Here is a 26,949-nt window from a genome sequence, read left to right on the forward strand (position 1 = left end):
TCGAAGGGCACCTAGTGATAAATCATTCGTAGGTGACCAGATTCTGAATCAGGGCTTTGTAAGTAGCAGAGCACCTACCTTGCTGGGATCTATTGAAATGCATCCTCTGAGCCAAGCTTTTGTCTCCGTCCTTGGGTGTCTGTGTCCCCATGTGGTCCCGTCTACCACCAGCCCCAACTCCCTAGAGTTACGGCTCCTACCCAGGGCACGGTGGCTGCAGACTAGGAAGGACTCTTGCGTACCTCTGGGGTGTGGAGTGGAGACAGGACACCCGTGAATGACCAGCCACAGGGCAGATCCTAGGACAGGGTGGTGTTGGACTGAGGAGTCTGGGGCTCAGGCAGGCTGGATAGTTCCAGTGATTCCCAGTGAGCCCCAGTGAGAGCTGGGGGCAGTCATTGCTTCAACCTGGAGGCCCATTCCCTGCAGGCCAGAGCTCCAGGCACTGGGCAGAGCCTCTTTCCTTACCTGGAGCGTGGGGGCGTCAGACCGAGGAGGTGTCTGGGGTTCCTGCTGGCTGAACAACTCCCATACTCTCCGTGGGAGGGGCAGGAAGCCATGGCTTTCACCTGGGAGGCCTTGTCCCTGCATTCTGGTGGTGCCAGTCAGAAGGGCCTGCCAGGGTGTTGCCCCACCCACAATCGTTTGCCAGGTTTCAATATGCCCACCAGTTTACTTGTCTGCTTTGTTTTGGTAAAAACGTCACAAGGCTCAGGGCTGATCCAGATGATAGGTGTGCCAACTCAGTGAGCCACATTACCAGTTAAATTTACGATGTGCATGGACACACCCCACACCTGTGGCAAAGGTGTCCGCGGGCAGAAGGCCGCGTGCTGTATGATGCCATGGCCATTCCATGTTTGGCCCCTCGGTTCACCCAGGCAGGAATGGGACGCATGCCATTTCTTGGCACAAGGTGTCTGTGTCTTGTTTAATTATAATCTCAGCAAAGTGCTCCTCACAGAAAGATTAACTGGAGTGTGCTGACAATGGTGTCACCAGAGGGGATGGGGGTGGGATCCGGCTCCAATCATCTCTCACCCAAGCTGCCCTCCGGCGCCACATTGGGGCGGCTTTTAAAAACAGCTCAGTAGGCTGAGAGTGAATGGTGGAAAAGGTGAGGCAGCCATTGAGGTGCATAAAAAAGTATGGGGACTGTGATCCTGAGTGCAATGGGGGTGGGGTCTGCGTGCTTGGGGGCGGGGCCAGAGATGTGGCTAAAAATAGCAAAATATTGTGCAAATAGTTTCTTGGAATTTCACCTTCAGGTAAATGAATATAAAACAGACACATCTTAAATGGAAAATTAATGCAAGTTAATGTGGGGAATGCATTCTATTTTGTCATACAAGCTCATTTAGTTAATGCTATCAAAGCAGTAGTCTGTTTGTTCAGCCAGATAGTCACAGAAGAGAAACAACCTTTACAATGCAACTTTTACAACGCACTACCATTACAACGAAACTTTTACAATGCAAGATCCATTACAACGCATGTCATTACAACGCAGTGATTATGACGCCTACCATTACAACACATACCATTACAACGCATACCATTACAACGCATAGTGCCCTTACACTATCCAACACTTACCCTACTGTTGCACCCCCTGGAGTTAGAATAGTAATTTTTACCCCTACACTATCCAACACTTACCCTACTGTTGCACCCCCTGGAGTTAGAATAGTAATTTTTACCCATATAGTATCCAATACTTACCAAACATGCGTTGTAATGGTATGCATTGTAACAGTATGCGTTGTAAAGGTAGTATGCGTTGTAATGGAATGCGCTGTAATGGTAGTTTTTGGAAATTCGTTGTAATGGCATGCGTTGTAAAGGATGTCGCGTTGTAAAAAACTTGTTATAAAAGTATGCGTTGTAACGTCATACAACCGTCACAGATTTAAGCACTACTTGCTGCAGTGGAGAATAGTGATATATGTATTTATAGTGCTATGAAGTCCCAGCCTGCTGCGGAAAGCACTGTGAATATGCAACTCATTATTTTCAAATTATACTACACTCACTATAAAATAGGCTCCTGCAAATTGTGCAAAAAATGGTAGCAGATTTTAAAAGAAGTGCTTAAAAAAAAAATATATTTTTTAGTACTGCACAGTAAGACTCTGTCTAGTGAAAGCCTTTTTTAGAAGTTTTAGCTCAGGACGCAATCCATAACTCAGCTGGTAACACCTCAAATTACTTCTCAACAAGAATAAATCTTTGTCACCATGAAGCTTCAAGTGGGTGTAATAATTAAAGTCATGTGGCACGTCCCAGGCAGCCTTTAGACTTACTGATTAACCAACTGCACACATTTATACACCTTTCAGGTAGCAGGCACCTGACGAGGAGGCCTGTCGTTCATTAGCTGACCGCCTGTCGCGTGTCTTCACCGTACAGGGGGTCCTCTCCCTGCCTTTTCAGCAGCGGCGCCTCAAGGTCCGCATTAGTCCTTAACCCCTTCCATGCTGATGACGGCCCCTGTCCGTCATGCAACGCGGTGGGCGTGTGCTGTTGATGGCTGGGGGCCGTCATGATCCCGCCCACTCTTTAGAAGTGCTGCACAGGCACAGAATCGCGGCCGCGCCCAAGGGGTTAAGGAACTGTTGTATTGTTTCGACAAAAAGGAGGAAAATGTTTTGTAAATATAAAAAAGCATTGGGAAGATTACGCAAGAGGTGCTTACTGTTGATTGTAAAATACTGCTTGCAACTTGCCCCCAGTATTTGTTTCCACCAGTCTGGTATTTTGCAAACTGACCTGTGTACTAATTGTTTGGTTGTCAAAGTACCGGATGGTAGTGGGTTACAAATCGACCCACCTCATGAATATTAATGAGGTGAGTCACAGTTTTGGGACCCACTAGGATTCTCTGCCATCACAGGGATTGCGTCCTGATAGGGTCAGCAGACCAGGCCTGTGATTGCTTTTATAACAAGCAATCATTAAAAGAAACATTGGCATATCCACTAGGTCTCGGCTTTAGGACCTTTTAGATGTTTAGCCATGCAACAGTTTATGTTGTTGCACCAAGGATATTGTGCTGGATAGCTAAACACTAATAAGGTACCAAAGGCGAGACCTATTGGCTATGCCAATGCTTGTCTGGACTTGTATTCTGGCTGACAGGGACTAACAACGAAGAAATGTCTATAAGACATTGTTATAAAATATGCAACTTTAAGCTGAGAGATTAAGGGCCAGTTGTAGGTGGTCCAATACAGGTCGGTAACGGCCGAAATTACCGAATTTCGGCCGATACCGACCGGTATTGGGCATTTGGGATGTAGGTGGCCTAAATTGCAAATTCGGTAATTTAAGGATTCGGTATTTTAAGGAATCAGTAAATTACCGTTTCCTTAAAATACCGAATCGGTAAATTACCGAATTTGCAATGTAGGGAGCACTCAAATGAGTGCTTTTCCTATTTTAGGATTCGTTATTTACCACCAACTATAAGTTGGTGGTAAATAAGGAATACCTTTGAAAATACAAATCTGTGCATTTTCAAATGTGCCATGTGGCAGACATACATGCCCTTAGGGCATGTATGTCTGCCACATCTGCACACAAGCACGATTGAGGGGTGCAACAGGATGTCAAAGTGACACCCTGGCACCCTTGAATGTGTCCTCCATTTTACCGAATCGGTATTTACCGATTCGGTAATTGCCATTCATTCCTATGGGCCTCCAGGCCTCCAGGCCCATAGGAATGAATGGCAATTACCGAATCGGAAATACTGAATGGCTTCCCATTCATTGCTATGGGCATCTAGGCCTACAGGCCCATAGGAATGAATGGCAATTACCGAATCGGAAATACTGAATGGCTTCCCATTCATTGCTATGGGCATCTAGGCCTACAGGCCCATAGGAATGAATGGCAATTACCGAATCGGTAAATACCGATTCGGTAAAATGGGGGACACATTCAAGGGTGCCAGGGTGTGCAGGTGCTGAACATTTTGCCAAGGAGGCCACAGCTCACTTCTTTCTCAGGTGAGCTCCACTTTCAACACTCCCACTGCCTCTGTCTCTATCTTCCAACCTTGATCTGTTGTCTGTCCCCTAAGTCTTTTCTCTAAGTGTCTATCCTATCACCTCTCTAATTGTTTTCTATCATCTTTGTCACACCGGGTGTGTTACCTTATTCCCTTGACCCTGTAACCAGGTAGGTCGCCCCCCCTAGCCACCGCGTGGTCCCCTCATGCTGTGAGCCGCCGCTATGCTCTGACTGCTGTTTCCTCCTCTCCGTGGTAACCTGTGCCGCTTTTAGCGTTGTGTATCGTTTTTCCCCTTAGGTACCCTTGCCTGCTGTTAACTGTGTTGGCTCTCTGACTACTGTCTCCTTTCTCTCCGTGGTAAATTGTGCAGTTTTTGCGTTTTGTATCGTTTCCCCTTAGGCAGCCTTTGCCTGCTGTTCACTGTGTAGATTTCTCCCTCTGTATATTTTACTTGGTCCCCCTGTTTTGCCTTCTGTATCCCGCATTGTGTCCCCCTCGCTCCCCCCTCTTGCCGCTGTGCCCCCCGCCTCGCTCTCAGATTCCCGCCGCTGCTCCCTACGGCCCCGCCCCCCCACCGCTCCCATTCGCCACCCCGCTCCCGCCTCCCAGCTGCTCCTCCCTCCCTGAGCCCCTCATATGGAGGCCGCCTGGCGTACGCGCAGCGGACACGCTAAGTGGGAGCGCCGACTGTGCGCCGAAGGCGCGCCAAAGGCAAGCCCGTCTGCGCCCGTCCGCGACTGGACCGCGCCCAGCGCCAGGACCCCTGGCCCCCGACGATGCCTGCCCACACGACGGACCTACAACGCCGCCACCCTCATCGCACTCAAACCCGACAGATCCAGAGCCTGCCACCGAGCCACCCCGAGACGCACCCACGGACCCTTCACCTGTCAAGCCAGCAAGTTCACCTGCCTCCGGACCTGCACCGCAGCCACCAAGCCGAGCACCAACAACAGCCACCTCAAGTGCATCCTGCTCAACACCCGCTCCATCCACAGATACGCCATCGAACTTTGGAACCTGCTCAACACAACTTCACCAGACGTCGCCTTCCTCACAGAAACCTGGATGAACGGCTCCTCTGCGCCGGACATCGCCATCGCCATCCCAGACGGATACAAGATCACCCGGAGGGACCGCGTCAACCAGACTGGAGGAGGCATCGCCATCGTACACAAGAACTCCATCCGCATCACGACCGACTCCAAAGACACCCTCTCCGCTGCCGAGCACCTCCACTTCCAGATACACGTCGACCCAAAGAGGACCCTCAGAGGCACCCTCGTCTATAGACCCCTGGAACCACGCACACAATTCAGCGAAGACATCGCAGACTTCATCAGCCCGCACGCCCTCCCCTCAGCTGACTACATCCTCCTAGGGGACCTCAACTTCCACCTGGAGAACAACAAAGACCGCAACACCGCCGCCCTGCTGGACAACCTCTCCAACCTCGGACTCAAGCAACTGGTCAACACCCCCACCCACTACGCCGGCCACATTCTTGATCCCGTCTTCTCATCCAGCAAGCACATCACCTTCAGCTACTCCACCGGACTTCACTGGACCGACCACAGCTGCGTCCACTTCAGCTTCAGAAGAACCACGACCCACCACCATCCTGGGACCATCGCCCTCGCTTCAACACCCTACGCATGCTCCGCAAGATCTTCCGATGGATCCCGACCAAAACCAGGAAGACGGTCACCCAGGCACTCGTCACCAGCCGACTGGACTACGGAAACACCCTCTACACCGGAACCACAGCCAAGCTACAGAAAAGACTCCAACGCATCCAGAACGCCTCCACCCGACTCATCCTGGACATTCCCCGACGCAGCCACATCTCCGGCCACCTGAGGCACCTGCACTGGCTTCCCGTCAGCAAGAGGATCACATTCAGGCTCCTTAACCACGCACACAAGTCTCTCCACGACCTGGGCCCCAAGTACCTCAACGACCGCCTGACCTTCTACACGCCCACCCGCCAGCTACGCTCTACAAGCCTCGCCCTCGCCGCCGTACCACGCATCCGAAGAGCCACCACCGGAGGTAGATCCTTCTCCTACCTGGCGGCCAAGACATGGAACTCCCTCCCGATCCACCTTCGGCTGAGCCAGGACCACCTCGCCTTCAGGAGACAACTCAAGACCTGGCTGTTCGAGCAATAGCGGACCCCTTTCCCCAAGCGCCTTGAGACCCTGCCGGGTGAGTAGTGCGCTATACAAATGTTATGATTGATTGATTGATTGATTCCCTGTATTTCTGATTTGCCCTCTATTCATTCTAGCCCTGCCCCTTTTTCTCTACACTTTTATCCATGCTCTGCTCTCTCTCTCCCCTCGATCTTAGCTCTTTACTATCACTCTTCTAACAGTGATTAGCTGTGTCTCCGTTTTATGATTTGCCTGCTTTTTTGTAGCCCGGCCCCGGCCCTGTGAAAGAAGTGCCAGTGCTGAGCACCTGAAAGCACCTGCTCAAATTAAGCACTGTTTCCCGTAATCCATTTTCCCTTCAAGGTGCCGATTTAAACTATACTCATTCACTTCGGGATGCCTCTGAAGTGAAATCCATCCATATAAGATCGAGTTCGACAGGATCAAAAGTGCCCGTTTTATATCGCCCTCGAGCGCATCCGCTGTTTCCGCGATGAGAAGCTCTTTCTATGAAATGTGAAAGTAAATGTTAAAAGGACAACATGAAATATTAAAGAAACAGGCCCAGACGTTTTACCTGGTAATAACTCTTTTCTGGATGATTATTTGTAACTATTTACAGAAGCTGGGGGGGGCTCTGGTAACAATTGCATAGCTGTGTTTTTGTGAAGCAACCACACCTTGCATTTCACATCACACCAACCCTCTTTCTGAGATACCTAGAAAGGGAAAAGGCAACTACATTGCCTTGCATCATTGTGAGGGATGTGCGCACAGCAAAAATGAGGCAGAGCGAGGCGCGCGTGCTTGAGCACGTAACCACAAGCTGGTGGCCGGCGGGTAGCCCCTTACTAAAGTTGAGCAAGCAGCGCATGTGCTGCTCTAGGCTCGACCTAAAAAAACAATATGGTTAAAATAAAAAACATAAAACATTTAGGAAACCTTTTTTAAGATGAGGTAGTGGTGACTGTTACCTCTGCTTACTCTTAAAAATGTTCTTGTTGATATTCACAAAGGGGACGGGGTCTCCCAGGAACCCCTTCGCGTTAGAGAATGGTTTACCAATACCTTCCAGTAGTCAGTAAAATATTAAATATTTGCAACCAGATCAAACAAAAAAAATATTTTATTACTGGCTCAAACAGTTCAAAATTTACTAAACATGCAGCAACATTTGTTGGCACGTTGTGAAAGGACTTTTGCAAAGCTGGAATGGTCACCTTTCTATTACCTATTGCTCTTTTTGGGTGATACACTGGTATTAATGAGGTGCAATAATCACTCAAGGGTAACTGTTCCTAAAGAAAAGACAAGAAGAGCTGGCCCATTTTGGTTACTGGGAGAGACTGTGAGTGAATCTCACTCACAGGGTAGGTTGGGGACGGAATAGTGTGGAGGTGGGGAATTCCTCCTTTTGGAAAAAGTTTCCTCACACACCTAATGGGTGTCATGTTTCATCATTGGGCATTGCTCCTCATGGACGTGGTGCTGCAGCCCCCCAGGTACCCCGCGAGAGGGCTCTTTATCGGAGTTCTTTGAGGAGTAACACCGCAGTAGTGAGTGCGGGTGTGGGGGGGGGAAGGTGAGTTAACTGGAAATTTCCACACTAGTACCCTAAGAAACCTTTATTCAGGAGTTTGCGTTGTAAGGTTAAAACTGATGACAAAGAAGGCCTCTGGAAAGATTATATCAGAGGGGTGAGCATTTTCCGTCTGTTCTGTTGTTAGCAAGTGAAAGTGATAGTCGTGAGTGAGTATGTTAAGTCGACATGTTTCGCGCCTTTTGTGGGTCCCTAGTGGATCCCATGGCATTTCTTCAGCACCGTGATAGAAGTGCAGGAAAGTTAAAAATAGGAATCTGAGACGGCGACACCCAGTATTCCTATTGTACCTATATACAGGTTTTTAGTCGGTGTCAATGCACCCTAAGGGACGTCCTCTAGGAGTTCCTCGATCCAACCCCACCAGTAGTCAAGGCTGGCCTCATCGGGGTTTGTGGCGCAGAATGGAAAGGACTATGATGCTTCTCCCAAAATGCGGTACAAAAGGGGGTGGTAATGGACGGAGAATCTGAATCAATCAAACACTCACACCCAGTCAAAAGATCTGGGTTTGATCCATCACCGTTCTTTAGCCCACTCTGCCACCCCAGTTCAGACATGGCCATATGCAAATCAGTCTGACCCTGCGCCTCATGGGAACAGTCCAGCCCGAACTCTCAAGCCATGTCTTCCCTGGACCGGAAACAAGCTTCCGAGGACCGGTTTCTGGCATTTCAGCCTTCTTCAGCCCGGCTTGCTTGAATCCCGTGGCAAAGTGAGCAAGGGATTCACGTCTGAGCATACCCTGCCACACATATGGCGGCCAAAAGCGGTACAAAAATGCAGCGTATTACCTGCCCTGCACGGCTCGAATGCGGATGAGGTGCAACCAATGCCCAGACATTGTTGCAAAGTTAAAAAATTACAAAATAATGAAGTAATACTTTGACAAAATGTGGCTCCGTTATACTGCATATCTTTCCTTTTCTTGCCACATTATTACTCAACCCTGATGCATATTTTGGCCCTCTCCTACCACATAATTCCAGTCTGAACTGAACTGAAATCATATGCAAATTCTACTTTGGAATTAAAGGTACTTCAAAAGTCTCAAACGACCTTATTTTTACGTATAAGTCTCCCAAGCTCTTGCCTCGGTGCCCCAGGGGTAGGATGCCTTTTATCTATAAGCAGGGACATTATAAAATATGTTTTATGAGCCCCAGTGAGGGAAAAACTGACAAATTTGTTTTTCCCGATTGTAGATAACTATCTTCATGGGCTAAAACTGGAATATTTTATTAAAGTAAAACTTTTGCAAGGATGGAGCACAAAATGTCATTCAAGGACTTGAAATGAGAGCTGTGATACATCCAACAACTTGCCACTATTAGATTTATAAAAACTATTACAGGAGAAAAGTCATAGAACTTTCTTTTTTGTGAGCCGAAACCTAGCCTACCAGCTGCGGTCTCCTTTTTGTTTTTTTTAGTTTTACGTAGCGTGAACTAGACCCGAATGTATCAGACTGCTTTACATGGGCACCAGTTGCGTTAAAGACGGACACATTCTTCAAGGGACGTTGAGCATCCCTGCTAAGACTCGAAGCTGGGGAACCATACTCTCTCCTGATTGGCCAGCCCCTGCCAGGCTAATCCAAGCTGTCTTAATGAGGAGTGAAGTGACCTGCAAGAGAGACAAAGGGTTTCCTGTGGGAGGAGAATTGAAACTGCTGAAGCAGAAGTCACGATCGGGGTGGAGAAGCCAAACTGGTCTTCAAAGAGGGAATAACACTTTAGGACAGCTCAGGCTCTAACACTTTGGGACAGCTAAGGCTCACCCCCCAAAATCCTGCACCACCAGCCGCACAGGAGCCCGTGTAATTGGATTAGCGAAGGGGCTGGAAGGGGAGTGTTAGAGAATATTTGCCACACCAGTGGGTTCACTTAGCCTCATCTCACTCTTCAGGAGCGGTTTTCTCTATCTTTGACTCTAGAAGACTAGTGCCTTCTGGGACAAGTATATGCCACACTTGGGAAGAAGTGGTCATACCTGACGGTGGCACCCTGCATCCCATTGCCCAGGGGTGCCCTCTGCTTGACGCCAAGGAACACTGAATAAATATGGGAGAGGCTGCTAAGCAACTTAGATCTACTGCCTGATCAACAAGGAGAAGAAGGACTGTCCTGCTGGAACCCTGATCTGCAGATAAAGGACTGCACTCTGAAGCACTGCACCTGCTGCGCACTCTGGTACTACAGCCCTAAGGCTTCACAAGGAGTGAGGAGGGGACAGAGTCGGCCTGCGCCATCCACACCAAGAAGTCCCCATCCTGGAGTGCGTCCAGTGGACTTTTCAGGCTTTGGCCAGGTGCCTTTTGGAAACTGGAGTCCCTATATTCCAAGAACTTCTAGGAGCTTCTAGACCCTTGGATTGGACACTTTGAACCCACAAGAGGAACTTCTGGAAGAAGTTCCAGAATTTTGCAGAAACTTTAAAAACAACTCCATACATTGACCAGGTGCATTGTATGAGTCGTAGTCCCAGGCCCCAAAAGGCAAGCCAGAGCATCTGAACCCTTGGCCTTTGCTATGGCCCACTCTTCTGCATCAAGAAATACATCTGGACGTAAGTGAAAAAGTGTTACATCAAAGGTGGCGTGAAATCTGAACTTTGTGCCGATCTAGTGCGACCTTTTTTAGTGTTCGTTTTACTTTTAATCTTTAAAAATGCATATCTCTGGTTCCATACATTGGATTTTTGTGGTTTTGGTGCCTATTTGTGCATATAAATATAACCTATTTGGATAAATTGGTGTTGGAATTTTACTGTGTATTGTGTCTTACTTATTTAATGTATTGATGTTTCAAGTGCTTTACTCACCTGTCTCCTAAGTTCAGCCTGCCTTATTACTAGTGGTAGGACCCTACTTATCACTTTTAATAAACCACTTTCCAACAGCCCACGGTATATTCTCAGCTCCTCGAAGAGTCTCCTGAGTAAAAACGAGTGATGTGAAAGTGGGGGATGGTAAATGGTGGAACAAGTAGAGATTGTCTTTGGTGCCTGTGAGATTGTCTGTGGTGCCTGTGAGATTGTCTGTGGTGCCTGTGAGATTGTCCGTGGTGCCTGTGAGATTGTCCATGGTGCCTGTGAAATTGTCAGTGGTGCCTGTGAGATTGCCTGTAGGGCCTGTGAGATTGTCTGTGGTGCCTGTGAGATTGTCCATGGTGCCTGTGAGATTTTCCGTGGTGCCTGTGAGATTGTCTGTGGTGCCTGTGAAATTGCCTGTGGGGCCAGTTAAATTGTCTGTGGTGCCTGTGAGATTGCCTGTGGTGCCTGAGAGATTGTCTGTGGTGCCTGTGAGATTGTCTGTGATGCCTGTGAGATTGACTGTGGTACCTGTGAGATTCTCAGTGGTGCTTGTGAGATTGTCTGTGGTGCCTGTGAGATTGCCTGTGGTGTCCGTTAGATTGTCTGTGGTGCCTGTGAGATTGCCTGTAGGGCCTGTGAGATTGTCTGTGGTGCCTGTGAGATTGTTCGTGGTGCCTGTGAGATTGTCCATGGTGCCTGTGAGATTGTCTGTGGTGCCTGTGAGATTGCCTGTAGGGCCTGTGAGATTGTCTGTGGTGCCTGTGAGATTGTCCATGGTGCCTGTGAGATTTTCCGTGGTGCCTGTGAGATTGTCTGTGGTGCCTGTGAGATTGCCTGTGGGGCCAGTTAAATTGTCTGTGGTGCCTGTCAGATTGCCTGTGGTGCCTGGGAGATTGTCTGTGGTGCCTGTGAGATTGTCTGTGATGCCTGTGAGATTGACTGTGGTACCTGTGAGATTCTCAGTGGTGCCTGTGAGATTGTCTGTGGTGCCTGTGAGATTGCCTGTGGTGTCCGTTAGATTGTCTGTGGTGCCTGTGAGATTGCCTGTGGTGCCTGTGAGATTGTCTGTGGTGCCTGTGAGATTGTCTGGGATGCCTGTGAGACTGCCTGTGGTGCGTTCAGTGGACTTTTAAGGATTTTACCCCTGTAAACATGAGGCACAGACTGCCTGGCATTAAACTACCACCACCTGATCAAAGTGTCATATTACCACCGAGTGTGGAAGCATGCCCACCTCAGTGGCACACAGCATACCCCCGTAAACAAGAGGCACAGACTGCCTGGAGTTAAATTACCACCACCTGATCAAAGTATCAGATTACCACCGAGTGTGGAAGCATGCCCGCCTCTGTGGTACCCAGCACCACCCGTAAACATGAGGCACAGACTGCCTGGAGTTAAATTACCACCACCTGATCAAAGTGTCAGATTACCACTGAGTGTGGAAGCATGCCCGCCTCTGTGGCACCCAGCATACCGCCGTAAACATGAGGCACAGTTCCACCACCTGATGAAAGTGTCATATTACCACCGAGTGTGGAAGCATGCCCGTCTCTGTGGCACCCAGCATACCCCCGTAAACATGAGGCACAGACTGCCTGGGGTTAAATTACCACCAGCTGATCAAAGTGTCAGATTACCAGCGAGTGTGGTAGCATGCCCGCCTCTGTGGCACCCAGCAAACCCCCATAAACACGTGGCACAGACTGCCTGGAATTAAGTTACCACCACCTGATCAAAGTGTCATATTACCACCGAGTGTGGAAGCATGCCCGCCTCTGTGGCACCCAGCATACCCCCGTAAACACGTGGCACAGACTGCCTGGAATTAAACTACCACCACCTGATCAAAGTGTCATATTACCACCGAGTGTGGAAGCATGCCCGCCTCTGTGGCACCCAGCAAACCCCTGTAAACACGTGGCACAGACTGCCTGGAATTAAACTACCACCACCTGATCAAAGTGTCATATTACCACCGAGTGTGGAAGCATGCCCGCCTCTGTGGCACCCAGCAAACCCCCGTAAACACGTGGCACAGACTGCCTGGAATTAAACTACCACCACCTGATCAAAGAGTCTTATTACCACCGAGTGTGGAAGCATGCCCGCCTCTGTGGCACCCAGCATACCCCCGTAAACATGAGGCACAGACTGCCTGGGGTTAAATTACCACCAGCTGATCAAAGTGTCAGATTACCAGCGAGTGTGGTAGCATGCCCGCCTCTGTGGCACCCAGCAAACCCCCATAAACACGTGGCACAGACTGCCTGGAATTAAGTTACCACCACCTGACCAAAGTGTCATATTACCACCGAGTGTGGAAGCATGCCCGCCTCTGTGGCACCCAGCATACCCCCGTAAACACGTGGCACAGACTGCCTGGAATTAAACTACCACCACCTGATCAAAGTGTCATATTATCACCGAGTGTGGAAGCATGCCCGCCTCTGTGGCACCCAGCAAACCCCCGTAAACACGTGGCACAGACTGCCTGGAATTAAACTACCACCACCTGATCAAAGTGTCATATTACCACCGAGTGTGGAAGCATGCCCGCCTCTGTGGCACCCAGCAAACCCCCGTAAACACGTGGCACAGACTGCCTGGAATTAAACTACCACCACCTGATCAAAGTGTCATATTACCACCGAGTGTGGAAGCATGCCCGCCTCTGTGGCACCCAGCAAACCCCCGTAAACAAGAGGCACAGACTGCCTGGAATTAAATTACCACCACCTGATGAAAGTGTCATATTACCACAGAGTGTGGAAGCATGCCCGCCTCTGTGGCACGGAGCATACCCCATAAACACGAGGCACAGACTGCCTGGAATTAAACTACCACCACCTGATCAAAGTGTCATATTACCACCGAGTGTGGAAGCATGCCCGCCTCTGTGGCACCCAGCAAACCCCCGTAAACACGTGGCACAGACTGCCTGGAATTAAACTACCATCACCTGATCAAAGTGTCATATTACCACCGAGTGTGGAAGCATGCCCGCCTCTGTGGCACCCAGCAAACCCCCGTAAACACGTGGCACAGACTGCCTGGAATTAAACTACCACCACCTGATCAAAGTGTCATATTACCACCGAGTGTGGAAGCATGCCCGCCTCTGTGGCACCCAGCAAACCCCCGTAAACACGTGGCACAGACTGCCTGGAATTAAACTACCACCACCTGATCAAAGTGTATTATTACCACCGAGTGTGGAAGCATGCCCGCCTCTGTGGCACCCAGCAAACCCCCGTAAACAAGAGGCACAGACTGCCTGGAATTAAATTACCACCACCTGATGAAAGTGTCATATTACCACCGAGTGTGGAAGCATGCCCGCCTCTGTGGCACGGAGCATACCCCATAAACACGAGGCACAGACTGCCTGGAGTTAAATTACCACCACCTTATCAAAGTGTCATATTACTACTAATTGTGTAAGCATGCCTGCCTCTGTGGCACCCAGCATACCCCCGTAAACATGCGGCACAGACTGCATGGAGTTAAATTACCACCACCTGATCAAAGTGTCATATTACCACAGAGTGTGGAAGCATGCCCGCCTCTGTGGCACCCAGCATACCCCCGTAAACATGAGGCACAGACTGCCTGGCATTAAACTACCACCACCTGATCAAAGTGTCAGATTACCGCCAGCTCCAGAAGGGTTGTGCGTTCTTCCAAGGGTCCAGCAGATGCCCTTAGGGTGTCTCTGCAGGTGAAGGGTTACGAAAGAGACAAAAAAGAGAAGTCAACATAATATCATGTGTAGAAAGTGAAGTTAAAAATTTATTTGGCCGAGGCCAGGCTTAACTGAGGCGGTCCCATAGTCCAGAGCTGGCTGTATAAAGGTTTACAGCGCTCAAGATGCCAAGATCCCTGGAGGCGACAGAGTGCCAGCCGGAGCCACGCTGTAAGTACTTCAGCCATTCACCTATTCATCCATCCAACCATACGTCCACTCACTACCACCTTCTCGTCCCTCTATACGTCTGTCGCATCTGTGCATCTCTTCCACTGCCACTGTCACTACAGCCAGTACCTCCCCCACCAGTGCATACCTGCTGCCCCTACTACCTACAGACCTCCCCTCACCACCCTGCTGGCAACCAACTCTCATTCAAAGGGCACAGACACTCCTAGCAGCAGACAGGTGCTCGGCTGTCAGTGCCAGGAAGGCACGCTGGGACACTCCTCGGAGTAGCTGAGCGCTATATAAAACACGTTATAACATAACATAACATAAAACGTTTCGGCCTGTGTTACCCAAAAGTGTCAGATGGCTTTCTTCAGGACCAAATCGCACCCTCACGGCAGGATTAGAAGCCGCAGTATCAGCCTTATGGCACTGAAACACCTACATAGATTCCAGCAGTAAACCAAATTAAGGCCTGTTACCACATGTCCATAACAGGCTTTAAATACAACCTGTTGCTCTGATAGGGTGAGAGAATCCAGTCACCTTACATAGCACATACACAGCCCATCAACATTTGAGTCGGCTAGATCCTTTGATCCTGAATAAGGCCATCCGGCCCGTTTAGGTGACACAGGCCGAAACATGTCCACCAACAACTTACCAGATGCTTAGGAGCTATAATTATCCAATTAAGCACTGCCCGTTTTTTTAACCTAATCCTTCCCCCGTGAAGATAAAAACCTGTTACCAGCTCTCCCTGTACCCTGTGACCATCTCTCCCTGTACTCTGTGACCAGCTCTCCCTGTACCTTGAGACCAGCTCTCCCTGTACCCTGAGACCGGCTCTCCCTGTACCCTGTGGCCAGCTCTCCCTGTACCCTGTGACCAGCTCTCCCTGTACTCTGTGACCAGCTCTCCCTGTACCCTGTGACCAGCTCTCCCTGTACCCTGTGACCAGCTCTCCCTGTACCCTGTGACCAGCTCTCCCTGTACCCTGTGACCAGCTCTCCCTGTACTCTGTGACCAGCTCTCCCTGTACCCTGTGACCAGCTCTCCCTGTACTCTGTGACCAGCTCTCTCTGTATCCTGTGACCAGCTCTCCCTGTACCCTGTGACCAACTCTCCCTGTACTCTGTGACCAGCTCTCCCTGTACTCTGTGACCAGCTCTCCCTGTACTCTGTGACCAGCTCTCCCTGTACTCTGTGACCAGCTCTCTCTGTACCCTGTGACCAGCTCTCCCTGTACTCTCTGATCAGCTCTCCCTGTACCCTGTGACCAGCTCTCCCTGTACTCTGTGACCAGCTCTCCCTGTACCCTTGGACCAGCTCTCCCTGTACTCTGTGACCAGCTCTCTCTGTACCCTGTGACCGGCTCACCCTGTACTCTGTGACCAGCTCTCCCTGTACTCTGTGACCGGCTCACCCTGTACTCTGTGACCAGCTCTCCCTGTACTCTGTGACCAGCTCTCTCTGTACCCTGTGACCAGCTCTCCCTGTACTCTCTGATCAGCTCTCCCTGTACCCTGTGACCAGCTCTCCCTGTACTCTGTGACCAGCTCTCCCTGTACTCTGTGACCAGCTCTCCTTGTATCCTCTGACCGGCTCTCCCTGGACCCTGTGACCAGCTCACCCTGTACTCTGTGACCGGCTCTCCCTGTACTCTGTGACCAGCTCTCCCTGTACCCTGTGACCAGCTCTCCCTGTACTCTGTGACCAGCTCTCCCTGTACACTGTGACCAGCACTTCCTGTACTTTGTAACCAGCTCTCCCTGTATTCTGTGACCAGCTCAACCTGTTCCCTGTGACCAGCTCTCCCTGTACTCTGTGACCAGCTCTCCCTGTACTCTGTGACCAGCTCTCCCTGTACTCTGTGACCAGCTCTCCCTGTACCCTGAGACCAGCTCTCCCTGTACACTGTGACCAGCTCTCCCTGTACCCTGTAACCAGCTCTCCCTGTACCCTGAGACCGGCTCTCCCTGTACCCTGTGACCAGCTCTCCCTGTACCCTGAGACCAGCTCTCCCTGTACTCTGTGACCAGCTCTCCCTGTACCCTGAGACCGGCTCTCCCTGTACCCTGAGACCGGCTCTCCCTGTACTCTGTGACCAGCTCTCCCTGTACACTGTGACCAGCTCTCCCTGTACCCTTGGACCAGCTCTCCCTGTACTCTGGGACCAGCTCTCCCTGTATCCTTGGACCAGCTCTCCCTGTACTCTGGGACCAGCTCTCCCTGTACCCTTGGACCAGCTCTCCCTGTACTCTGTGACCAGCTCTCCCTGTACCCTGTGACCAGCTCTCCCTGTACTCTGTGACCGGCTCTCCTGTACCCTGTGACCAGCTCTCCCTGTACTCTGTGACCGGCTCTCCCTGTACTCTGTGCCCAGCTCTCCATGTACCCTGTGACCAGCTCCCCCTGTACCCTGTGACCAGCTCTCCCTGTACTCTGTGACCGGCTCTTCCTGTACCCTGTGTCCAGCTCTCCCTGTACTCTGTGACCAGCTCTACCTGTACTCTGTGACCAGCTCTCCCTGTACTCTGTTAAAAGCTCTCCCTGCACCCTGTGCCCAGCTCTCCCTGTACTCTGGGACCAGCTCTCCCTGTACCCTTGGACCAGCTCTCCCTGTACTCTGTGACCAGCTCTACCTGTACTCTGTGACCAGCTCTCCCTGTACTCTGTGACCAGCTCTCCCTGTACTCTGTGACCGGCTCTCCCTGTAATCTGTGACCAGCTCTCCCTGTACCCTTGGACCAGCTCTCCCTGTACTCTGTGACCAGCTCTCCCTGTACTCTGTGACCAGCTCTCCCTGTACACTGTGACCAGCTCTCCCTGTACACTGTGACCAGCTCTCCCTGTACACTGTGACCAGCTCTCCCTGTACCCTGTGACCAGCTCTCCCTGTACCCTGTGACCAGCTCTCCCTGTACTCTGTAACCAGCTCTCCATGTACTCTGTGACCGGCTCACCCTGTACTCTGTGACCAGCTCTCCCTGTACTCTGTGACCAGCTCTCTCTGTACCCTGTGACCAGCTCTCCCTGTACTCTCTGATCAGCTCTCCCTGTACCCTGTGACCAGCTCTCCCTGTACTCTGTGACCAGCTCTCCCTGTACCCTTGGACCAGCTCTCCCTGTACTCTGTGACCAGCTCTCTCTGTACCCTGTGACCGGCTCACCCTGTACTCTGTGACCAGCTCTCCCTGTACTCTGTGACCGGCTCACCCTGTACTCTGTGACCAGCTCTCCCTGTACTCTGTGACCAGCTCTCTCTGTACCCTGTGACCAGCTCTCCCTGTACTCTCTGATCAGCTCTCCCTGTACCCTGTGACCAGCTCTCCCTGTACTCTGTGACCAGCTCTCCCTGTACTCTGTGACCAGCTCTCCTTGTATCCTCTGACCGGCTCTCCCTGGACCCTGTGACCAGCTCACCCTGTACTCTGTGACCGGCTCTCCCTGTACTCTGTGACCAGCTCTCCCTATACTCTGTGACCGGCTCTCCCTGTACTCTCTGATCAGCTGTCCCTGTACCCAGTGATCAGCTCTCCCTGTACACTGTGACCGGCTCTCCCTGTACTCTGTGACCAGCTCTCCCTGTACCCTGTGACCAGCTCTCCCTGTACCCTGTGGCCAGCTCTCCCTGTACTCTGTGACCAGCTCTCGCTGTACTCTGTGACCGGCTCTCCCTGTATCCTGTGACCAGCTCTCCCTGTACTCTGTGACCAGCTCTCCCTGGACACTGTGACCAGCTCTCTCTGACTCTGTGACCAGCTCTCCCTGTACACTGTGACCAGCTCTCCCTGTACTCTGTGACCAGCTCTCCCTGTACCCTGTGACCAGCTCTCCCTGTACCCTGCGGCCAGCTCTCCCTGTACTCTGAGACCAGCTCTCCCTGTACCCTGTGACCAGCTCTCCCTGTACCCTGTGGCCAGCTCTCCCTGTACTCTGAGACCAGCTCTCCCTGTACCCTGTGACCAGCTCTCCCTGTACTCTGTGACCAGCTCTCCCTGTACTCTGTGACCAGCTCTCTCTGACTCTGTGACCAGCTCTCCCTGTATCCTGTGACCAGCTCTCCCTGTACTCTGTGACCAGCTCTCCCTGTACTCTGTAACCAGCCCTCCCTGTACTCTGACCAACTCTCCCTGTACACTGTGACCAGCTCTCACTGTACTCTGTGCCCAGCTCTCCCTGTACTCTGTAACCAGCTCTCCCTGTACACTGTGACCAGCTCTCTGTGTACCCTGTGACAGCTCTCCCTGTACACTGTAACCAGCTCTCCCTGTACACTGTGACCAGCTCTTCCTGTATCCTGTGCCCAGCTCTCCCTGTAAATTGTGACCAGCTCTCCCTGTATCCTGTGACCAGCTCTCCCTATACACTGTGACCAGCTCTCCCTGTATCCTGTGACCGGCTCTCCCTGTACACTGAGACCAGCTCTCCCTGTACCCTGTGACCAGCTCTCCCTATACACTGTGACCAGCTCTCCCTGTACCCTGTGACCAGCTCTCCCTGTACTCTGTGACCAGCTGTCCCTGTACAATGTGACCAGCTCTCCCTGTACACTGTGACCAGCTCTCCCTGTACTCTATAACCAGCTCTCCCTGTACCCTGGGACCAGCTCTCCCTGTACCCTGTGACCAGCTCTCCCTGTAATCTGTGACCAGCTCTCCCTGTACCCTGTGACCAGCTCTCCCTGTACTCTGTGACCAGCTCAGACCATACTCTGTGACCAGCTCTCCCTGTACCCTGTAACCAGCTCTCCCTGTACCCTGTGACCAGCTCTCCCTGTATTCTGTGACCAGCTCTCCCTGTACTCTGTGACCAGCTCTCCCTGTACCCTGTAACCAGCTCTCCCTGTACCCTGTGACCAGCTCTCATTGTACTATGTAACCAGCTCTCCCTGTACTCTGTGACCAGCTCTCCCTGTACTCTGTGACCAGCTCTCCCTGTACCCTGTGACCAGCTCTCCCTGTACTCTGTGACCAGCTCTCCCTGTTCCTTGTAACCAGCTCTCCCTGTACTCTGTAACCAGCTCTCCCTGTACTCTGTGACCAGCTCTCCCTGTACTCTGTGACCAGCTCTCCCTGTACCCTGTAACCAGCTCTCCCTGTACTTTGTGACTAGCTCTCCCTGTACTCTGTGACCAGCTCTCCCTGTACACTGCGACCACCTCTCCCTGTATACTGTGACCGGCTCTTCCTGTACCATGTGACCAGCTCTCCCTGTACACTGTGACCAGCTCTCCCTGTACACTGTGACCAGCTCTTCCTGTATCCTGTGACCAGCTCTTCCTGTATCCTGTGACCAGCTCTCCCTGTACACTGTGACCAGCTCTCCCTGTATCCTGTGATCAGCTCTCCCTGTACACTGTGACCAGCTCTCCCTGTATCCTGTGACCAGCTCTCCCTGTACACTGTGACCAGCTCTCCCTGTACTCTGTGACCAGCTCTCCCTGTACCCTGTAACCAGCTCTCCCTGTAAACTGTGACCAGCTCTCCCTGTATCCTGTGACCAGCTCTCGGTGAACACTGTGACCAGCTCTCCCTGTATCCTGTGACCAGCTCTCCCTGTACACTGTGACCAGCTCTCCCTGTACCCTGTGACCAGCTCTCCCTGTACCCTGTGACCAGCTCACCCTATACACTGTGACCAGCTCTCCCTGTACCCTGTGACCAGCTCTCCCTGTATACTGTGACCAGCTCTCCCTGTACCCTGTGACCGGCTCTCCCTGAACTCTGTGACCAGCTCTCCCTGTACAATGTGACCAGCTCTCCCTGTACACTGTGACCAGCTCTCCCTGTACACTGTGACCAGCTCACGCTGTACTCTATAACCAGCTCTCCCTGTACCCTGGAACCAGCTCTCCCTGTACCCTGTGACCAGCTCTCCCTGTACACTGTGACCAGCTCTCCCTGTACTCTGAGACCAGCTCAGCCCGTACTCTGTAACTAGCTCTCCCTGTACAATGTGACCAGCTCTCCCTGTACACTGTGACCAGCTCTCCCTGTACTCTATAACCAGCTCTCCCTGTATCCTGTGATCAGCTCTCCCTGTACCCTGGGACCAGCTCTCCCTGTACCCTGTGACCAGCTCTCCCTGTACTCTGTGACCAGCTCTCCCTGTACCCTGTGACCAGCTCTCCCTGTACTCTGTGGCCAGCTCAGACCATACTCTGTGACCAGCTCTCCCTGTACCCTGTGACCAGCTCTCCCTGCACTCTGTAACCAGCTCACCCTGGACACTTTGACTAGCTCTCCCTGTACCCTGTGACCAGCTCTCCCTGTACCCTGTGACCAGCTCTCCCTGTACTCTGTAACCAGCTCTCCCTGTACACTGTGACCAACTCTCCCTGTACCCTGTAACCAGCTCTCCCTGTACCCTGTGATCAGCTCTCCCTGTACACTGTAACCAGCTCTCCCTGTACACTGTGACCAACTCTCCCTGTACCCTGTAACCAGCTCTCCCTGTACCCTGTGACCAGCTCTCCCTGTACTCTGTGACCAGCTCTCCCTGTACTCTGTGACCAGCTCTCCCTGTACCCTGTAACCAGCTCTCCCTGTACCCTGTGACCAGCTCTCATTGTACTCTGTAACCAGCTCTCCCTGTACTCTGTGACCAGCTCTCCCTGTAGACTGTGACCAGCTCTCACTGAACACTGAGACCAGCTCTCCCTGTATCCTGTAACCAGCTCTCCCTGTTCACTGTAACCAGCTCTCCCTGTACTCTGTAACCAGCTCTCCCTGTACCCTGTGACCAGCTCAGACCATACACTGTGACCAGCTCTCCCTGTACACTGTGACCAGCTCTCCCTGTACCCTGTAACCAGCTCTCCCTGTACCCTGTAACCAGCTCTCCCTGTACCCTGTGACCAGCTCTCCCTGTACCCTGTGACCAGCTCTCCCTGTACTCTGTGACCAGCTCTCCCTGTACTCTGTGACCAGCTCTCCCTGTACTCTGTGACCAGCTCTCCCTGTACTCTGTGACCAGCTCTCCCTGTACTCTGTGACCAGCTCTCCCTGTACCCTGTAACCAGCTCTCCCTGTACCCTGTGACCAGCTCTCCCTGTACTCTGTGACCAGCTCTCCCTGTACTCTGTGACCAGCTCTCCCTGTACCCTGTAACCAGCTCTCCCTGTACTCTGTGACCAGCTCTCCCTGTACTCGGTGACCAGCTCTCCCTGTACCCTGTAACCAGCTCTCCCTGTACCCTGTGACCAGCTCTCATTGTACTCTGTAACCAGCTCTCCCTGTACTCTGTGACCAGCTCTCACTGTACACTGAGACCAGCTCTCCCTGTACCCTGTAACCAGCTCTCCCTGTACCCTGTGACCAGCTCTCCCTGTACCCTGTGACCAGCTCACCCTATACACTGTGACCAGCTCTCCCTGTACCCTGTGACCAGCTCTCCCTGTACACTGTGACCAGCTCTCCCTGTACCCTGGGACCAGCTCTCCCTGTACCCTGTGACCAGCTCTCCCTGTACTCTGTGACCAGCTCTCCCTGTACCCTGTGACCAGCTCTCCCTGTACAATGTGACCAGCTCTCCCTGTACACTGTGACCAGCTCTCCCTGTACTCTATAACCATCTCTCCCTGTACCCTGGGACCAGCTCTCCCTGTACCCTGTGACCAGCTCTCCCTGTACTCTGTGACCAGCTCTCCCTGTACCCTGTGACCAGCTCTCCCTGTACTCTGTGACCAGCTCAGACCATACTCTGTAACCAGCTCACCCTGGACACTTTGACCAGCTCTCCCTGTACACTGTGACCAGCTCTCCCTGTACACTGTGACCAACTCTCCCTGTACCCTGTAACCAGCTCTCCCTGTACCCTGTGACCAGCTCTCCCTGTACTCTGTGACCAGCTCTCCCTGTACTCTGTGACCAGCTCAGACCATACACTGTGACCAGCTCTCCCTGTACCCTGTAACCAGCTCTCCCTGTACTCTGTGACCAGCTCTCACTGTACACTGAGACCAGCTCTCCCTGTACCCTGTAACCAGCTCTCCCTGTTCCCTGTAACCAGCTCTCCCCGTACTCTGTAACCAGCTCTCCCTGTACCCTGTGACCAGCTCTCCCTGTACCCTGTAACCAGCTCTCCCTGTTCCCTGTAACCACCTCTCCCCGTACTCTGTAACCAGCTCTCCCTGTACTCTGTGACCAGCTCTCCCTGTACTCTGTGACCAGCTCTCCCTGTACCCTGTAACCAGCTCTCCCTGTACTTTGTGACTAGCTCTCCCTGTACTCTGTGACCAGCTCTCCCTGTACACTGCGACCAGCTCTCCCTGTATACTGTGACCGGCTCTCCCTGTACCATGTGACCAGCTCTCCCTGTACACTGTGACCAGCTCTCCCTGTATCCTGTGACCAGCTCTCCCTGTACACTGTGACCAGCTCTCCCTGTATCCTGTGACCAGCTCTCCCTGTACACTGTGACCAGCTCTCCCTGTATCCTGTGACCAGCTCTCCCTGTACACTGTGAAAAGCTCTCCCTGTAGCCTGTGACCAGCTCTCCCTGTACCCTGTGACCAGCTCTCCCTGTACTCTGTGACCAGCTCTCCCTGTACCCTGTAACCAGCTCTCCCTGTAAACTGTGACCAGCTCTCCCTGTATCCTGTGACCAGCTCTCGGTGAACACTGTGACCAGCTCTCCCTGTATCCTGTGACCAGCTCTCCCTGTACACTGTGACCAGCTCTCCCTGTACCCTGTGACCAGCTCTCCCTGTACCCTGTGACCAGCTCTCCCTATACACTGTGACCAGCTCTCCCTGTACCCTGTGACCAGCTCTCCCTGTACACTGTAACCAGCTCTCCCTGTACCCTGTGACCGGCTCTCCCTGAACTCTGTGACCAGCTCAGCCCGTACACTGTGACCAGCTCTCCCTGTATCCTGTGACCAGCTCTCCCTGTACACTGTGACCAGCTCTCCCTGTACCCTGTGACCAGCTCTCCCTGTACAATGTGACCAGCTCTCCCTATACACTGTGACCAGCTCTCCCTGTACACTGTGACCAGCTCTCCCTGTACTCTGTGACCAGCTCTCCCTGTACCCTGGAACCAGCTCTCCCTGTACCCTGTGACCAGCTCTCCCTGTACACTGTGACCAGCTCTCCCTGTACTCTGTGACCAGCTCTCCCTGTACTCTATAACCAGCTCTCCCTGTACCCTGGGACCAGCTCTCCCTGTACCCTGTGACCAGCTCTCCCTGTACTCTGTGACCAGCTCTCTCTGTACCCTGTGACCAGCTCTCCCTGTACCCTGTGTCCAGCTCTCCCTGTACCCTGTGTCCAGCTCTCCCTGCACTCTGTAACCAGCTCACCCTGGACACTTTGACCAGCTCTCCCTGTACACTGTGACCAGCTCTCCCTGTACACTGTGACCAGCTCTCCCCGTACACTGTGACCAGCTCTCCCTGTACCCTGTAACCAGCTCTCCCTGTACCCTGTGTCCAGCTCTCCCTGTACTCTGTGACCAGCTCTCCCTGTACTCTGTGACCAGCTCTCCCTGTACCCTGTAACCAGCTCAGCCAGTACCCTGTAACCAGCTCAGCCAGTACTCTGTAACCAGCTCAGCCAGTACTCTGTGACCAGCTCTCCCTGTACCCTGTAACCAGCTCAGCCAGTACTCTGTGACCAGCTCTCCTTGTACTCTGTGACCAGCTCAGCCAGTACTCTGTAACCAGCTCTCCCTGTACAATGTGACCAGCTCTCCCTGTACACTGTGACCAGCTCTCCCTGTACTCTATAACCAGCTCTCCCTGTACCCTGGGACCAGCTCTCCCTGTACCCTGTGACCAGCTCTCCCTGTACTCTGTGACCAGCTCTCCCTGTACCCTGTGACCAGCTCTCCCTGTACTCTGTGACCAGCTCAGACCATACTCTGTGACCAGCTCTCCCTGTACTCTATAACCAGCTCTCCCTGTACCCTGGGACCAGCTCTCCCTGTACCCTGTGACCAGCTCTCCCTGTACTCTGTGACCAGCTCTCTCTGTACCCTGTGACCAGCTCTCCCTGTACCCTGTGTCCAGCTCTCCCTGTACCCTGTGGCCAGCTCTCCCTGCACTCTGTAACCAGCTCACCCTGGACACTTTGACCAGCTCTCCCTGTACACTGTGACCAGCTCTCCCTGTACACTGTGACCAGCTCTCCCCGTACACTGTGACCAGCTCTCCCTGTACCCTGTAACCAGCTCTCCCTGTACCCTGTGTCCAGCTCTCCCTGTACTCTGTGACCAGCTCTCCCTGTACTCTGTGACCAGCTCTCCCTGTACCCTGTAACCAGCTCTCCCTGTACCCTGTGACCAGCTCTCATTGTACTCTGTGACCAGCTCTCCCTGTACCCTGTAACCAGCTCTCCCTGTACCCTGTGACCAGCTCTCATTGTACTCTGTGACCAGCTCTCCCTGTACCCTGTGACCAGCTCTCCCTGTTCCCTGTAACCAGCTCTCCCTGTACTCTGTAACCAGCTCTCCCTGTACTCTGTGACCAGCTCTCCCTGTACCCTGTAACCAGTTCTCCCTGTACTTTCTGACTAGCTCTCCCTGTACTCTGTGACCAGCTCTCCCTGTACACTGTGACCGGCTCTCCCTGTACCCTGTGACCAGCTCTCCCTGTACACTGTGACCAGTTCTCCCTGTACACTGTGACCAGCTCTTCCTGTACCCTGTGACCAGCTCTCCCTGTACACTGTGACCAGCTCTCCCTGTATCCTGTGACCAGCTCTCCCTGTACACTGTGACCAGCTCTCCCTGTATCCTGTGACCAGCTCTCCCTGTACACTGTGACCAGCTCTCCCTGTAGCCTGTGACCAGCTGTCCCTGTACCCTGTGACCAGCTCTCCCTGTACTCTGTGACCAGCTCTCCCTGTACTCTGTAACCAGCTCTCCCTGTACACTGTGACCAGCTCAGCCCGTACTCTGTGACCAGGTCTCCCTGTACAATGTGACCAGCTCTCCCTGTACTCTATAACCAGCTCTCCCTGTACCCTGGGACCAGCTCTCCCTGTACCATGTGACCAGCTCTCCCTGTACCCTGTGACCAGCTCTCCCTGTACCCTGTGACCAGCTCTCCCTGTACACTGTGACCAGCTCAGCCCGTACTCTGTGACCAGCTCAGACCATACTCTGTAGCCAGCTCACCCTGTATCCTGTGGCCAGCTTTCCCTGTACACTGTGACCAGCTCTCCCTGTACCCTGTGACCAGCTCTCCCTATACACTGTGACCAGCTCTCCCTGTACCCTGTGACCAGCTCTCCCTGTACCCTGTGACCGGCTCTCCCTGTACACTGTGACCAGCTCTCCCTGTACCCTGTAACCAGCTCTCCCTGTACACTGTGACCGGCTCTCCCTGAACTCTGTGACCCACTCAGCCTATACTCTGTAACCAGCTCTCCCTGTACAATGTGACCAGCTCTCCCTGTACTCTGTGACCAGCTCTCCCTGTACTCTATAACCAGCTCTCCCTGTACCCTGTGACCAGCTCTCCCTGTACACTGTGACCAGCTCAGCCCGTACTCTGTGACCAGATCTCCCTGTACCCTGTGACCAGCTCTCTCTGTACCCTGTGACCAGCTCTCCCTGTACCCTGTGACCAGCTCTCCCTGTACTCTGTGACCAGCTCTCCCTGTACCCTGTGACCAGCTCTCTCTGTACCCTGTGACCAGCTCTCCCTGTACCCTGTGACCGGCTCTCCCTGAACTCTGTGGCCAGCTCAGGCCGTACTCTGTGACCAGCTCTCCCTGTACAATGTGACCAGCTCTCCCTGTACACTGTGACCAGCTCTCCCTGTACACTGTGACCAGCTCTCCCTGTACTCTATAACCAGCTCTCCCTGTACCCTGGGACCAGCTCTCCCTGTACTCTATAACCAGCTCTCCCTGTACCCTGGGACCAGCACTCCCCGTACTCTGTCAACAGCTCAGCCCGTACTCTGTAACCAGCTCTCCCTGTACAATGTGACCAGCTCTCCCTGTACTCTATAACCAGCTCTCCCTGTACCCTGTGACCAGCTCTCCCTTTACACTGTGACCAGCTCTCCCTGTACGCTGTGACCAGCTCACCTTGTACACTTTGACCAGCTCTCCCTGTACACTGTGACCAGTTCTCCCTGTACACTGTGACCAGCTCTCCCTGTACACTGTGACCAGCTCTCCCTGTACGCTGTGACCAGCTCTCCTTGTACTCTGTGACCAGCTCTCCCTGTACACTGTAACCAGCTCTCCCTGTACTCTGTAATCAGCTCTCCCTGTACACTGTGACCAGCTCTCACTGTACACTGAGACCAGCTCTCCCTGTACCCTGTAACCAGCTCTTCCTGTACTCTGTAACCAGCTCTCTCTGTACTCTGTGACCGGCTCTCCCTGTACACCGACCAGCTCTCCCTGTACACTGAGACCAGCTCTCCCTGTACCCTGTAACCAGCTCTTCCTGTACTCTGTAACCAGCTCTCTCTGTACTCT

At 52.6% G+C, this 26,949-nt stretch overlaps 1 protein-coding gene across 2 annotated transcripts in view; it reads left to right on the forward strand.

Moving 5' to 3' along the window:
• Positions 1 to 26,949, forward strand: part of LOC144762138 (solute carrier family 22 member 7-like) — a 628,845-nt gene that overhangs the window by 356,350 nt on the left and 245,546 nt on the right. The window contains exon 1 of one of the 2 annotated variants that reach the window (XM_078647285.1): positions 14,479 to 14,501. The exons of the other annotated variant lie outside the window; for it this stretch is intronic. The gene's annotated coding sequence lies outside the window, so the exon portion shown is untranslated. Of the gene's footprint in view, positions 1 to 14,478; positions 14,502 to 26,949 lie in introns of those variants that run through there. 2 annotated transcript variants of the gene reach the window in all.

The sequence above is a fragment of the Lissotriton helveticus genome, chromosome 6 (genome assembly GCF_964261635.1).
Source record: "Lissotriton helveticus chromosome 6, aLisHel1.1, whole genome shotgun sequence".
In the NCBI taxonomy this organism is placed as follows: Eukaryota; Metazoa; Chordata; class Amphibia; order Caudata; family Salamandridae; genus Lissotriton; species Lissotriton helveticus.